Source organism: Tupaia chinensis, unplaced genomic scaffold (genome assembly GCF_000334495.1).
Source record: "Tupaia chinensis unplaced genomic scaffold, TupChi_1.0 Scaffold147869_1, whole genome shotgun sequence".
Taxonomy (NCBI): Eukaryota; Metazoa; Chordata; class Mammalia; order Scandentia; family Tupaiidae; genus Tupaia; species Tupaia belangeri.
The window spans coordinates 680,284-695,283 of record NW_006207719.1 but is presented as its reverse complement, the minus strand read 5'-3'; the positions used below and the strand labels follow the sequence as shown (position 1 = coordinate 695,283).

The 15,000-nt window shown below is 40.2% G+C and overlaps 1 protein-coding gene across 3 annotated transcripts in view; it reads right to left on the bottom strand.

Annotated features, from left to right (window-relative positions):
* The window catches only part of ARHGDIB (Rho GDP dissociation inhibitor beta), a 23,620-nt gene extending 11,688 nt beyond the window's left edge, over positions 1-11,932 (bottom strand). The window contains exon 1 of one of the 3 annotated variants that reach the window (XM_014584795.2): positions 11,766-11,932. The gene's annotated coding sequence lies outside the window, so the exon portion shown is untranslated. Of the gene's footprint in view, positions 1-11,317; positions 11,429-11,648 lie in introns of those variants that run through there. The other 2 variants (XM_006169947.2, XM_027768861.1) reach the window with 2 other exon arrangements.
* Between the last annotated feature and the right edge of the window lie 3,068 nt (positions 11,933-15,000).

The following is a 15,000-nucleotide window of genomic DNA, read 5'->3' as shown; positions in this document are numbered from 1 at the left end:
TAGTGGGGTTACAGTTAGAACCATCTTGGTCTTAATGGATTTCTGTAATCATCAATGATTTTCTAGTACCCCCTCCCCCCATTCAGCCTCATGATATTTCATGACATAAGAATATAATGTATTCCATTCATATCTCTAACCTGTCTGAATTTCCCTGTACTGTAACAAGTACCTCCTACTCATTGAATAAAACTGATGAGGAAGAAATAACTAATTCGTGAAGAATGTACTGCAAGGGAAGCCACATGGCACAAGCTCCAAATGGTGGAGCTATAATAGCCCTGTTCAGATACTATAGAAATGCAGTTAGTCTTGCTGGTGTGCAAGTTGTTAGCTTAAATAATCCCATTTTTGGTGTTTTGAAGAGACAGGCATTGGCCGGCCATGATAAAGGGCAGATAAAGAGAGGTTAAGGGAATGGGATCCTACATGACTGTGTGCAGTTTGAATCCTGACCCTGGCAATTGAAAAGTATGCTGAGTGTGTGTGCATGTGTGCTCCCAATCCCAACAGAATGGAGAAATGGAGGAGAAGGGTGTGACCATGTCCAGTGGTAGGGATGGAGGAGACTTATTCCCTCTTGTCTAGCAATGAAAAATATAGAGACAGGCAGAGTACTCACCAAAAGAAAGGTTGGCTTCTCTCATGAAGCAACTTTTCTCTAGACTCCTAAACACCTTATGAGTAACTGTGGACTTCTATGATACCTGCCCGAGGTGTCTGAATGGCTTATATTCAACATTGCTAATAACTTCTGAATCCTCCACAGAGCTTAGATGGTTCAATGATTGTGTTTTTAGGTTCTATATCTAAAGGTATTCTGTTCTTTCAGAATGCATCCCCCAAAGCAAGGGACTCTAAATTTCTCTAGACAAAATTGCAAGTATAAATGTGTCCTTAGCACTGCTCTATCTGACTCTTCTTTCTGGACCCAGTTCGCCTTTAGCCCCTTCCTCCACTTTCCACATTTCCAGTGAACTTATGTTCGAAGACCCCACATGAGTGTACCCTGAAATCTTTCTTCTTTCATAATCACCTACATTTACTTGTTTTGTGTTAAAACATTGAGAGAAAATCTAGTAAATTATTCACTTGTGTTAATGACTGAGTAATAGATTAAAAAATGACTTCTCTTAGGGCATGTATTACAACACCTTTTCAGAGCAGAAATGAACTGTGGAGGTGATATATTCCAATCCCTTATTTAATCAGTGAAAAAAAAAAATGAGATTTGGAGGTTAAGATAGTTGCCCAAGCTCACACAGGTGAACGTGATGCAGCATCCTAACCAAGAGGAGTAAGTCCCTGCTGAAAGGATTTCAGGCCCATAGCTGGCAGCCATGAAGATGGCTGCCAGGTAGCTATTTGAGAAGGGAGACCATTTTCTGATTTCCCTCAATTCTACTTTCAAGATAACTCTCTCACCTGCTTGTGGGGAAAGCCTTCGCTATTCCTATGTGATAATATCTACTGCGTGACTTCACATTTGGAGAGACCGCAAACCTTTACAAAGTCCTTGACAATAAAGAGATCTTTGGCCAAAATAAATTGTGGTTTTGAATTTCACAATATCACTATCATGGACAAAAGGAAGAAAAATAATTTGAAAGTGAAACCAAATAAAATCAATTTTTAATGGAACAACAACAAAAACAGAGAGAGAGGGAGAAGTAGAGAAAGAAATGATATCCCTTGGCTCATCAATTGATTCTCCTCCAGCTAACTAACACCAGTGAGCCTTGCCTAACTCTGAAAACAGCTCTGCAATGCCGGGGTCAACTTCCTGTGCAGGAAGGAAACATGTGGTGTTGTTCCTATGGCAACTCTTGCCTCAGCTGAAGAATCAGCACCACTTGAGGCTGAGCCTCTAGAGAACAGCAGAATAAACATAGTGACTAACTCATGTTCCAGACAACATTCAGAGAAAATGAATGAACTGGCTAGAAAAAAAATCAAGAATGTAGTGAGTGAATGTTGTAGGTTATGGGTAGTTTAAGGACAATCACTAAAGGATAGATAAAGAACAAGTCAGATAAGACTAGTTAGGTGAGACAAATTCTCCTCTGGTGACCAGCAGCATAAGACACACAAACCTTCTAACAGAGTATTAGGAAGGCCCTTTATAGATGAAGGCATCCCAGCCTTCATGGACAGGCCCTTCTGAAATATATCACTTGGTTATTATGAAGTCAGTTGTTTGATGTCCAAGATGGTGACATCACACCCAGCCACTAGCTCAAGGTGATTTCAATAACTTGCAAGGAATTATAAATTCTGAAAGGAACAATTTGAATTTTGTTCAGTTTTGAGAGGAAAATTAGAGACATAATCATATAGAAAGACAGAAGAGAGAAAAAGAGAGAGAGAGGAGAGAGAGAGAACTGGTGTAGGATAAAATTTGCTAACTTCTAACTGTGACTAGTGGCAAATCAATTGATCTGTCATCTAGGTCTTGATCTTTTCATTAGTATATCTGAGATGTATATTCTATATTTTCTTGATTCATTACAACAGACATAATAGTCATTTTAAAAAATGAGACATAAATTTATTTAAAGACATCGAAGGGTGGAGGATGATGTAGGATTACTGTATGAATTTGTTGCAGTCAAGAAGAAAAAGTTTAGGACACTTTAGAAGAATTTGGTCACTCTATGACAGAAACTGGAAGTTTAGGGGATATAAAGGTATGGAGAGCTGCTGTGGATAAGACAGTGTAGGAGGAGGGTAGATAGTCAGGGTGGGAAGGAGGGAATGAAGGGGAAGAAAAAAAAGAAAACCATTTAATGGACACAAAAATGGAAGATTATCTGCTGATGATAATGTATGTGGTAATATCATAGACTAATATTCAATGAATTCATGCTGGGAAAATCCATTTTGTGTGCTGTAAAGATGTACAGTGATTTAATGTAAAAAAAAAAAGAAAAAAAAAGAGAAGTTTCAAAAAAAAAAAAAGAATTTGGTATAATAATAGCATTAAAAAAAAGGTAGGTGGCCAGGTGATACTAAACTAGCTCGCTCTGGAAAGTTTATTAGAAAAAATGAAAATGTAATAGCACAGCAAATAAAAGACTAGAAAAGCAGTTCCTAGGATGCCTTATTCTTTTTTTTCTTCCTCTTCTTGACAGGGTCTTACTGGGTCATAATCCTTCTGCCTCAGCCTGTCCAGTAGTTGGGACCACAGATGCACACCACTGTGCCTGCTGTTAGGGTGGGCAGAGAATGGAGCTAGGTCTTCCATGTGGCCTGCTGCTCAGAAACACCCTTTTAAAGCAAAATACAGTTACATCTATTTGGTGAGCACCTCCTGTTCATGAGACACTATGCTTTAGCACCTTCTGACGTGTAGGTTATTCTGAAGAGCAAAGAAAGGGCTAGAAGTTGAGCATCTGGTCATTCTAAAAAGGCTCAGCTCATTTGATTGATGGTTCTTACTCTTTTGGGAGATTATAGGTCTCTATAAAATTTGATAAATGTCATGGTTCTCATCCTAAGGAATAACTCCCCCCCCAAACAACAACAACAACAAAAACAACAACAAACAAACAAACCTCTGCACACAGGAAATTGTGCATTGTGATCGAGGGGCTCATGGATCCCTGAAGTCCTTCATGGACTTCATTGGAGTCCAAAGTCTCCAGGTAAGGGATATGATCTTGAAACTGTAACTTCCTGGAAATGCTACACAACGAACTGAGTGTTATAGAGGGAGCTAGTTCTCCATGAGACCTGGCCAGATTGCTGGCTTACTTGAGTCTCAATGCCCATCCACACCAAGTTCTGAGTAAGTAGCAGCAGAAAATATCAGCTAACACCTGTCTGAGGGCAATCACAAACCTGGCTGACAGGTGCAGGTGCACAGGAACCAGTCTTTTAGGAGAAGAATCCTGGTCAATCTATCTGTTTGGATAATTATGTCTTTGCTGAAACACAGGTCATCATGCATGGGTTTTACTTCTGGCTTTCCTTCCAATTAGCTGTGACCCCCTGAACAAATGTTCCAACCATCACAGATATTGCTGTCTTCATCTTGACTCCTGACCTACAGTTGGGTCAGCTAAATTACTGGATATTCAGTTACCTTATCTCACCCACATCTACAGGAGACTACTTACCTCTGTTTTATTATTTAAAATTTATCTGAGTTTTAATTAATGAAAAAATTTTAAATGCTACATCTTAAATTTCTTGCCCTAGGCATAAAATTATTTTCCTTCCACTCAACAGCTCTTTGACTAATAAAGAATACAATAAAAAATAACATCAAATAGTTAATTAACTATTTGTTTTTATCATGAACCCAAGACTTAACAATTATGTGCTGCATGTGTCATCACATTGAACTGTCATAACGTTGTGAGGTGGGCACATTTGCAAGTGTAAAAACTGAGACATAGGAAAAGATTGAGTATTTTGGCCACACAAAAACTTAAAACTGCTGTTCATAATAGGACTTTACTTTTTTATTATATATTTTTTTTTCTTAGAGATTTTTTACTATAGGGCATGTATGTTCACCAGAGACACCGAGAGAGATAGAGAGACAGAAGCAAGAAATCATCCTTGAGGGGGATGGCCATGTTTAAATCCCTTCTCCTCCATTCTCCTCTTGGGATCTTGGACACGCACAAGCACACATCCGGTGTGAATTTTAAGTTGCCAGGTCCAGGATCCAAACTTTGGTTGACTACATGGGAGTCCAGTGATGTAACCATTACTCTATCTGCTGGTCCCCATAATAGGACTTTAAAAATAGTGCAAGAGTAATGGTCTAGACTCTTAGGAGGAGATATTTGCAAGGTATATATGAGGAGGTTTTAAAAAAGTTCATAGAATGCAGATTATGAGCATCTCTACATGGATTTCAAACTTTTTTGCCCCAAAATAAACTTATATTTTAATTCTATTTCCCATGAATTTTCAGAAGTTCCTCATATTTAATGAGAGATTAGTATCTAGAATACACAAATAGCCTCTAAAAATCTATTTTTTTAAAGACAGGGTCTTATAGTGATTTCCTGCCTCAGTCTCCCAAGATGCTGGGGTTACAAGCATGTTCCATTGCGCCTGACTTTTAAGTTAGATCAGGAATCGAACCAGGCCTCCCGTGTAGTTCCAGTTTGCAGAGCACAGTGTCTTAGCAGCAGGTGCCACTACAAGGGGACAAATCAATTTTTAAAAAATTTACTTATATATCTACCTAAGGTATAAAGCATAGAGAGCAAAAAGTTTCCTATAGTGAAGCAACTTAGCATATCCATCATCTCTCAAAATTGCCAAGTTTTTCATGTGTATGGGAAAGTACCTAAAATATACTTTTAGTAAAAAATCCCAAGTACAGTACTATAATAAGTATGGTACTGCATTTTTAATTTTACAGTTTATTTCTGGGTAAACTCAGAGTCTCCTAAAGCCCTAGCCATAAATGGTATTTAGAGTTTGACAACAATTTCCTAAACTATATATTTAATCATAGACACTAATTTTCTCTTTTTATTTTCCTATTTTATAGATACTTGCTGAAGAGACAATGGAAATTTTGTAGCAATTCTGCATACTGTTTTGCAATCCTATTATTTAACCTGATTTTCTTATTACTTTTTATTTGCTTTAGGGCACATGTGCTTGCCAGAGAACGAGAGAGAGAGAGAAGTCGCCCCCGCCCAGGGGTTGACCAGTCCACAGTCCCATCTCCTCCTTTCTCTTGTTTAAACTTTGGGCATCCTCATGCACCTGGCATATTTTTCAAGCAGTTGGGTCTGGGACTCAAACCGCCCTGTTGGCCATGTGGGATTCAGGCATCTCGACCACCATGCCACTGGCTGGCTCTGATTTTATTATTAATAATATCTGTAATATATATATATATATATGCCAGAAAGACAGAGAGAGACAGAGAGATAGAAAGTGAGAAATCACCCCCCAGGGGGGGATGGCCACACCGCAGTCCCTTCTCCTCCATTCTCCTCTCGATATCTTGGGCATGCACACACATGTGCCTGGTGTGTGTTTAAGTCACTGGGTCCAGGATGTGAACCGCGGTTGGCTACATAGGAGTCCAGTGACATAACCATCACGCTAAGTGCTGGTCCCATTATCTGTAATATTTATAACATATAGTGTCAAGTACTTTCTTAAGGATTATCTCATTTAATTCTCATGACAACTTTATGGGCCAGCACCATCATCATTTTGTCTTTTACAGATTAGGAACAGGTTAGGCAAATTGCTTAAGAAGACAATTTCAGGGACCAGCAGTTAGCGTAATGGCTATGTTGCTGAACTCCCATATTAAAAAGTAATAATAAAATAAGAGCTTGTTAGTCATCTTGGGAATCTACCTGAGAGGGAACAAGCAGAAGTAAATACTTCTTTGCAAACTCTGCAGAGACAGCTTTTACAAAGCAGGGAAGTGTTTTATCAAGACATTTTCAGTGCAAGTCTGTCCTTGTGTTACCTTGTGCAAATTGCTTAACCTCTGGGGACCAAGTTTTATCCTCTGCAAGTGAAATCATTGCATTAGAAAATATCTGAGGTTTTGTAATTCAATAATTCTAATGCCTTCTAATTTAAAGAAACTTGTGTAATGAGAAAGAAAAAGAGGAAGTGAAGGTGGGGTGGGAAGAACCCAACTCCTCAGCATAGAACATTCTGGTTGGGCTTTCCTCACCTGCCTTAGCTGCTCACCCACTGTTCCACAAAGAACAGGGTTGATTTTTCTTTGCTCGTTTGCTTTTGACTTTGGTTCTCTAGGCAGGAAAAGTGGAATGGAGAATTAAGCAGTTACATATTTAACAAAGTTAATGTAGACTCTACCTGTCAGGTCTCAAAGCACATATTACTTTTTTTCATGTGTTTACTACTCCTGTTATCTGCATTTGCTGTTTCACAGATGCCTAGCAGATGAATTTTCACACCTGCATATGAATTTTCACACCCATGTGTTTTCTATCCAGCAAAGCAATGTTAAAAATTAGGTGGGCTGAGATGGAGACTTAATCTTCTTGGGCTTAATTAAAATGCCAGATGAAAATAGGATCGGTTCCCATGGCATGCACATGATGTAGCACAACCCAGTGTTTTTGTTTGTCAGTTCATTGAAATTTCCAAGACTCCCAAAATGAAACACGTGTAAGAATGTATACCACTCTTAGGATAGAACACACTTTATCTGGCTCATTAAAGCAGGTCTAAATGAGTTGGAGACAAGAATAGGTGAAACTCTCTAGCTTAGATGAAATAAATTGCCTAGTTAATTCAGGTGACTTTGACATTTGGTTGACATATGAACTTTGAGGCAGATAGACTAGGGATACAAATCTAGCTCTGAAAGTGGCCTATTATAGGACTTAGCAAGTTATTAATTTCCTGAGCCTCAGTTTTACCATCAGTAAAGGAGGAATAATCCTTCCTTGTAGGGTTGAAGGGTTGGGGAAACATGAAAATTCTAGGACCGTATTAGTTAGTGGTAGATGCTGGATACATGTTGATTCTCTCTGCCTTCCTCCTTCCCTGCAGGTGCTGTCTGTTGTGTTGCTCTCTTTGGAGGAGCTAGGTCACTGACTCTACACCAAACAGCTTCCTCTGGGAAGGAATTGATCATGTCTGTTCTTTACCTTTCAAAAGTAGATCTTGTTTCTTTGAGGAGCATGGAAGAGACAAGATGTTCCAGAAACTACAGAGTGTACACTGGGAGACCAGCAGTTAGCATAATGGCTATGTCGCTGGACTCCTATGTAGTTGACCGCGGTTCGTGTCTCAGACCTGGTGGCTTAAAACTCACTCCAGGCGCATGTGCATGCATGCCCAAGATCCTGAGAGGAGAATGGAGGAGAAGGGTTTGTGGCGTGGCCATCCCCCCTGGGGAGTGACTTCTCACTTTCTGTCTCTCTGTCTCTGTCTTTCTGGTGAGCACATGTGCCACCAGAAAGAGAGAGAGCAAAAACCTCTCAAAAAAAAGAAGAGTGCACTGGGTCAACCTTAAAACGGGACCATAACTATTTTATTTCTTTACAAACATCCAAATACACTATTTAGTTTTAGGTTTTATTTATTCTTTTTCCTTACTGAAGCCAGAGGTCACTCTGTGCATGTAATTATCAGTGGACACAGGCACACTACAGAGAGAATTCCCTCTGGCTCTGGGAAAAAAATAGTAAAGACTTAACATGTCACAAAGCTAGGTCTGTGCAGTTCTGATAGATGATGCACGTAGACACACAGGCCCTCAATAGTAGTGCAGAAATGGTCCTCAGTATCCATTGGGAATTGGATTTAGGACCCTTGCAAATACCAAAATCAAGCTGCTTTTATAAAATGGCCTTGTATTTGCATATAACTTACATCCCCCATATACTCCAAATCATCTCTAGATTCTTGTAATATCTAAGTCAATGTAAATACTAGGTAGATTGTGGTTGTATTGTGTTGTTCATGGAATAATGACAAGAAAAAGAGTGTACATGTCCAGTGCAGATGTGACCAATTTGTGTGTATATATATAATAATTTTGATCCCAGCTGGTTGAATGCATGGATGTGGACCCCATGGATGTGGAAGTTCAACTATACTAGGTAGAGGAGGTAGAGATGAGAGAGAGAAAGAAGGGAGGAAGAAAGAGGAGTGGGGAAAAGGAGAGGGAGAGAAAGGAGAAGGGAGAGAGTTGGGGGCAGGGGAAGAGGAAGAAGAAAGAAAAAAAGAGAGACAGAGGGAAAAAGGGAGACAGAGAAATATGGAAGTATTCAAAGTAGGGGGTTTCCATCAGGGAAGTAAGCATGTAGGCATCAGTATTCTCTATCACCCCAGGAGCTTCACTCCCTGCTGATTAGGATATGAAGGACTTTGTCCATATCTGGGGCTTTAGGTCTAGAGAAGGCCATGGAGGATCTCTGCAAGATTGCCAGCTTCTCAGAACTCTACAAGGTTTGAGTTCGCTATGCTGCCTGCCTGGCCATTTGGCACCTTTGGGGACTCTAAATTTATCTCTCAGGACACCAGAAGCCTTCTTATTCTGGGTCCCTCCCTGATCTCCCTGGTATCCCCAAACAACATAAAAGAAGTGGTACTTTCTGGGCTCCTCATGGCTGCACTGTAACACCTGAGCACCACACGGAACACCCAAAACTCCAAAACTGGATGAGAAGAACTAAGGTAAATTCTGAGACAAGAGTTTCTTATGAGAGACAATGAACATATTTAATTCAGAGGTGAGTACAAATTACTAATGGCAGTGAAACAAGATGCTGTTTCTCACTGGTCCATTCATACTATATTCTTCTAAGTCAGATTTTTATGCAAAAGGAGAGCCAGCTCGAGGAATCTTCCCAGTGCTTGCTTTGTGAAGGGGGCCTACTATGTGAAGCCACTGTGCTAGGTACTTTCACAAATATTAGCCTCAAGAAAACTAAAAACCAAAAATCAAGAATACCCATGTGCACTAAGAAAACCGTTAGCAGAAAAAAAGACTATCCATCAATAACTTACTAAAGTCAAATTAAATTAAATTAGCACAAGAAATTAGAATTCAAAGATCTCTTTTAGACCAATAGTGCTTAGACTATAAGAACCTTTTAAAAAAAAAAAAAAGAACCTTTGAAAAAGCCCACGTAAATTTTTACCAACCCTGGCTGTGGAAACTAAGAGTATAAAGAGTACAGAGTGATTTGTTAAGGGCCCTTTGCGTGGATAAATGCTGAAGTTTCCATAGCAACATGAGATCTACCCCTGGGTATGCCAGTGTAGATGCTATCACTATTGGACCCAATAATGCTGACGGAAGAATAAGGATACTCCCAACGTGGGGTTCTAGAACACTTCTGCCATGAGACATTTCCTGTAATGTAATTGTACCATCAATTTTTTTTTTGTACCAGTATATATTTTTAGTCAAATCTTTTATCATTTTCCCTGTCCTTCTAGGATTAAAAGTTGAGTTTCTAACGCCAGATCTGACACATAGAAGCCACCCAACAGAGTTTGGTTCTTTTTTTCTGTCTGCATAATTTTCACTCCCCAGGGCTTCTCTCTTCCTGCCAACTGAAATTTTAAATAGACTGTGCTCCCATAAATTGGCCCAGGCTCACATTTTTCTCTCAGAATGACTTTGCTAGGCTAAGTGTCTACTGAAAACAGAACCTTGATAGTGCTCAGAGTCTGCTTCCCTAGGGACAAGGTCCTGCTTTCCAAAACAAGGAAGGACCAAATTCCAGTCCAGGCCTGGCTGGAGGATGCCTGCCAGGTTTGGTTTAGTGACAGTATGGTTATTTCCCACGTTTTTGATCCATGCAACATGAATGGGGAATGAACTGTTCTCTCAGAATTTATTTTACACATCTCATAAACAGTATGATCTTGTAACTAGGCCTGTGCTATATATCTGGTTTTGGTAGGGACATGTGACAGATTTCACCAAACAAGACTAATCGTAAGATTAATGATTCCTGGGGGTAACTGGATCCCCTCCCTTTCCTCTGGCCAACCAGTCACCATAGACCTTTTGATTTCCCTTGCTTGATCATCTTGGTGGTAAGGATCTGACGTGCTAAGCCAGATCTCTGTGCTCTTGGTCTCCGTGTGCATGGGAACTAAGGGGTCTCTGAGTGAAAGCAGAGTCCGTCCTCCCCACTTTGAATGAACAACTGCCTACCTAGTTCATCACACATTACTCTAGAACTGGAGTTTTATCACAGACCATGTTTATAAAACAGGCAGACTGGGGTGTCCCCTAAAAGGGAAGAAAGTATTTCAGTTCATGCCTAAACCACTTCTCCTAATGGCGGCCAAAGTTCAGGCCTTGACGTTTGAAGGCCTACTAACCAGGTGTCCTAGCTGGGCCCATTGGATTTTTCTAGAACTTGTCTCTTTAATACATGATTTGGCATTATCTATGTTTGGTTTTAGTTCTCTCAGGGCTGACTTTTTTTTTTTCCCCCAAAACGGCGACCATCTTTATGCTCTTTATGCAGGAACTGAATACATGGTTTTTGTTAGAGGTAGAAATTCTGTCACTGCATCACTTTCGGGTAAGTAACCGAGTGTTCCACCATGCTTCCCCTGGATAGCTGAATCCTCTTGCACTGACAGGATTTCGTTATGTATTTCTCTTATATCACCAGAAAATTAAGTGGAAAAGAGTTTAATCCAGCTTTAAACCATTTTTCCCCACCTCTTTATACCAGTCTTTTTAAACAGTTTGCTTCAAAACAGGAAACCACACATCTCCACCCCAGCACAACCCACCATCCACCAACGTGCTCCATATCAGTTTAGATCTACAGCTTTTTGTTTCTGGGCTTGGCCAGATGTCTGTTCCTACCTTTTAGAAACCCCTTCCAGACATTCCCAGCAGGTATGCTCAGATCCCTTCTCCAGAACGTTTGGGCTCTCATCTCCTGAGAGGCACCACACACTCTGCCCTCCATCTGAGCTGTCTCCCTGACTCATTGCTCCCCTTCCCAGCCCTGACTTCCCCTTCTCTGCAGAACCGTTCCAGTAGCCTCTTCTGCACTTTCTTATCATGTTTTGAAATGCCTCTCTAAAAAAATAAAAATAATGAAATAGTCCACTGTAGTGGGTAGTAGTCTAGGTCGTAGAATTCCTACATGTGCCCACCTGAAGCCCCGCTACCCCCAGGTATTTCAACTTACATTCAGAGTGCTTCACGCCTCTGTCCGGGGTGCCTCCGTCTCTCAACTCTGACTTCTGAGTACCGGCAGTTAGAACAGGAAGGAAGTTAGTGAGAAAAAAAAATGTTTTAAACCTACTTGAAGAGGAAACCCGGGGCTGTCTCAAATCCTGTTCCTCTGCACTGCATATCTTCTGATCGGCCAACTCTGTGCAGCATTCTTGTCAATTACTGGTGCATGTGAGAGCATGACAGCCCATGCCACATGGATATGCATGAATGTACATGCCAGGGTAGGGAGCCTACAGCCAGGAGTATTATGACTAATTGTGCAGAAAGGTCTAAAAATCAATTCATTTCAGTGCATGAGCTTACTAAGGCAAAAAGCCTGAAACCAGCAGCAAGAAATTCACAGAGGCTTTACTTTGTATCACTAACTTCTGTTCCTGTTGGGTCTCTGCCAGCCTCTTTTATCAACCCTATATGCTGAAAGTTTGCTGGCAGCAAATGTAGACTGCTAAGAAATTATAAATGTTAACTGCATATACTTGATCCTAAATTTAAAAATTTATCCTTAAACAGACTTTTGGAGTTTTGTTGGTTATAATTTCAAGATGTAGCTTCATACTGAATCACAAACAAATGTTGTTACAATTTTTTTTACTGATTTTTCAGTTCAAATGAAACAAACAAACAAACAAAAATAGCTAAAGCACCGCCTTTGATTAAAGCCAGGGATGCAGAATACAAAATAAAGTAAAACTTCACAAATCCGGTTTTCTAACTCAAAATTTATGACAATAACAAGTGCTAAAATTGTGTACTGTATTTGAGGAAATGGTTTATGACATAATGTAAATGGGAACAAGTTGCAGAGGCCACATTTAAACCATTTGAGGAAACAGTCTTTAAGCACCTAAGCTACAGTTATTCTCTACAGTCTAGAACTGGTGCCAATAAGAAATGCTTATTTTACTAATATTTCAATATTTAGTATTTATGCTCTATCCATATGTTTAGAACTGACCAATAAAGCACCAACATACAGCAGTGGACAACAGACAAATATCTGCTAATTAAAAAATGAACCATAAAAAAAACCCCCAAAACCAAAAAACAACAAGACCTTGGCAATTGACAGACAGTAGAGGAACATGAAAGATTTACTACTGAGTGAAGCACGCTAGATTATGAAAGAGAGGTTATATATTATATATCTCCACTTAATACATACTGACTGTTGGTACTCTATGTTAGAAACTGAAAGGTTAGTGTTTTTAGAAGATGGAAAATGGTTATGGAAACCGAGACAATGTGGAAAGACAGTGGGAGAAAGGGGAGAGTAAAAGGAAGAGAATGAAGGAGAAAAAGAGAGGCAAGACATTTATGGGACACAGAAATGGGTGATTATCTGTTGATGGTGTGTATGTGTGGGATCTTCAATAAAAGATAAAATCAGCACATAGATTATGACTAGTAACTACATAGCTTTATTGTCTTATAATTGGGATAAACACAAAAAGATTTGTGTGCTGGTATTTGAAACCAGCTGCTGTTTAAAAATGAGAATTTAGTGTTCCTAATTTTCTGCACTACATGCCTTGTGTGGTCACCAAAAAAATCTGTAAATATGAAAAGAAAAAGATCAAAAACTTCACTCCAAAAAACTTAACTCCTATGATCACTTATTGTTTACTGATATCAGCCTTTCACCACAAAAAAACTCAAAAACCAAAAAACAGCAACAAAAAATGACAGAGGCGGAATAAGTGAATTGAAACCAGAAGGATTTAAAAAATCAGAAACGGTGTGTTCATCGTCTATAGTTATCCACCCATTTCTTCTGTTGTCAGGGGAGACTTCACTAGTAAGACGTGGAACTTTTCTCCCTGTTGACTTCAGTGTGTCCTCACAACTTTTTTTAATCTAGTGCTTTGGGCACAGCTGTGGAAGACGAGGAAGCCCCCATCTAAACCTGAAAAGTCAGTACACAGACGTGTAGCGCGCATGCTTTCAAGGAGAGGAGAGAGCTCTTGGCCAAAAGGGAGTTAAACTTACTAAAGTAAGTCCTCTTTTTGATTAAACTGTGGACTTTTAATAGGTTAAAGGGCAGTTGCTGTGATCTCCTAAAATTTCTTCTACCCTCATACTCAGAGCAGGGGTGATCTGTAATGACCATTTCACCTGTTTTTCTGTTATAAATCTTTGTTCACATATATTTATTAGATGGGAAACTGAGCTGAAAAGGCTCCTTTAAGAGGATTACCATGGCTGACACTTAACTTTTAACCAATGCTGACAAAGATGCATTATACACTAAGAAGACCTCCCTTTCCCGTATCTAAGCTCCTGCAAATGAAAGAAAATGCCTGCTGTGATTAAAAAGAAGGCCCTTACTGTAAGGACATTAGCACTGTAATGCCAAGTTAAATCGACAGAAGTTGGAGACTTGCTTAAGAATTTTCAGAAAAATAATGAAACCTTTAACTATTTTCAGTTTTTCTTTGCTGTTATAAGGATATAACTGTAAGGTAAGAAGTTCCAGTTCAGCCTTCCATGGGGAAGTGCCTTTGCCATAAGCCTGAGAAAGTTGCAATTGTCTGCCAACCATTGAGACTTCCCCTTTGTGCACAGACATATTTCTGGAGGCCACAAGTAACCATGCAAACCCACAGAGAAGGTTCTGCCCTGACAGCTATCCACTCAGCAATGCGTCTAAGGAGCATTAGCTGGAGCCCTGGAGGCAGAAGAGCTGTGAGGTTCAGACAGATGTCCTAGCTCTGTCTTCCTGTCAGTGTGCTCTTGGGCCAGTGGTCTCATTTCTCTGAGCCTTAGTTTTCACATCTGTGAAAGAAGGGTGATATCAACCTTCAGCATTGCTGAAAGAGTTGGAAACAAGGTGTGATAAAGTCTACAGCAGAGGTCCTACCCCAGAGTAAGAGCTCAATGAATGATATGGGCTGAGAAAGTCATCACCAAATTTCCACAGTACATTTTGTTTTTATTGTCAGAGAACATGTGTGTGCCCAGAGGGCATATGTGAGAGAGACAGAGATAGGGGGAGAAAGAGAAAATGCACCCTCCAATGGGGATGTGGTCATGTTGCAACCTTCCATTCTTCCTTCTAATCTTCCAGTTTTCCTCCATTTTTCCTCCTGCTTAGAATTTGGGCAGACATATATGCGCGCACGCGCGCGCACACACACACACACATCCCTAATGTGTTTTTCAAGTGCTGAGGCTGGGATTCAAAGAGTTGGCCATTATGTGCGTGGCCACCGGGCCAGCGCGTGGCCGCCGGGCCTGCGTGTGGTCCCGGGACCTGTGCGTGGCCGCCAGGCCTGAGCCTGCACGTAGCCGCCGGGCCTATGCGT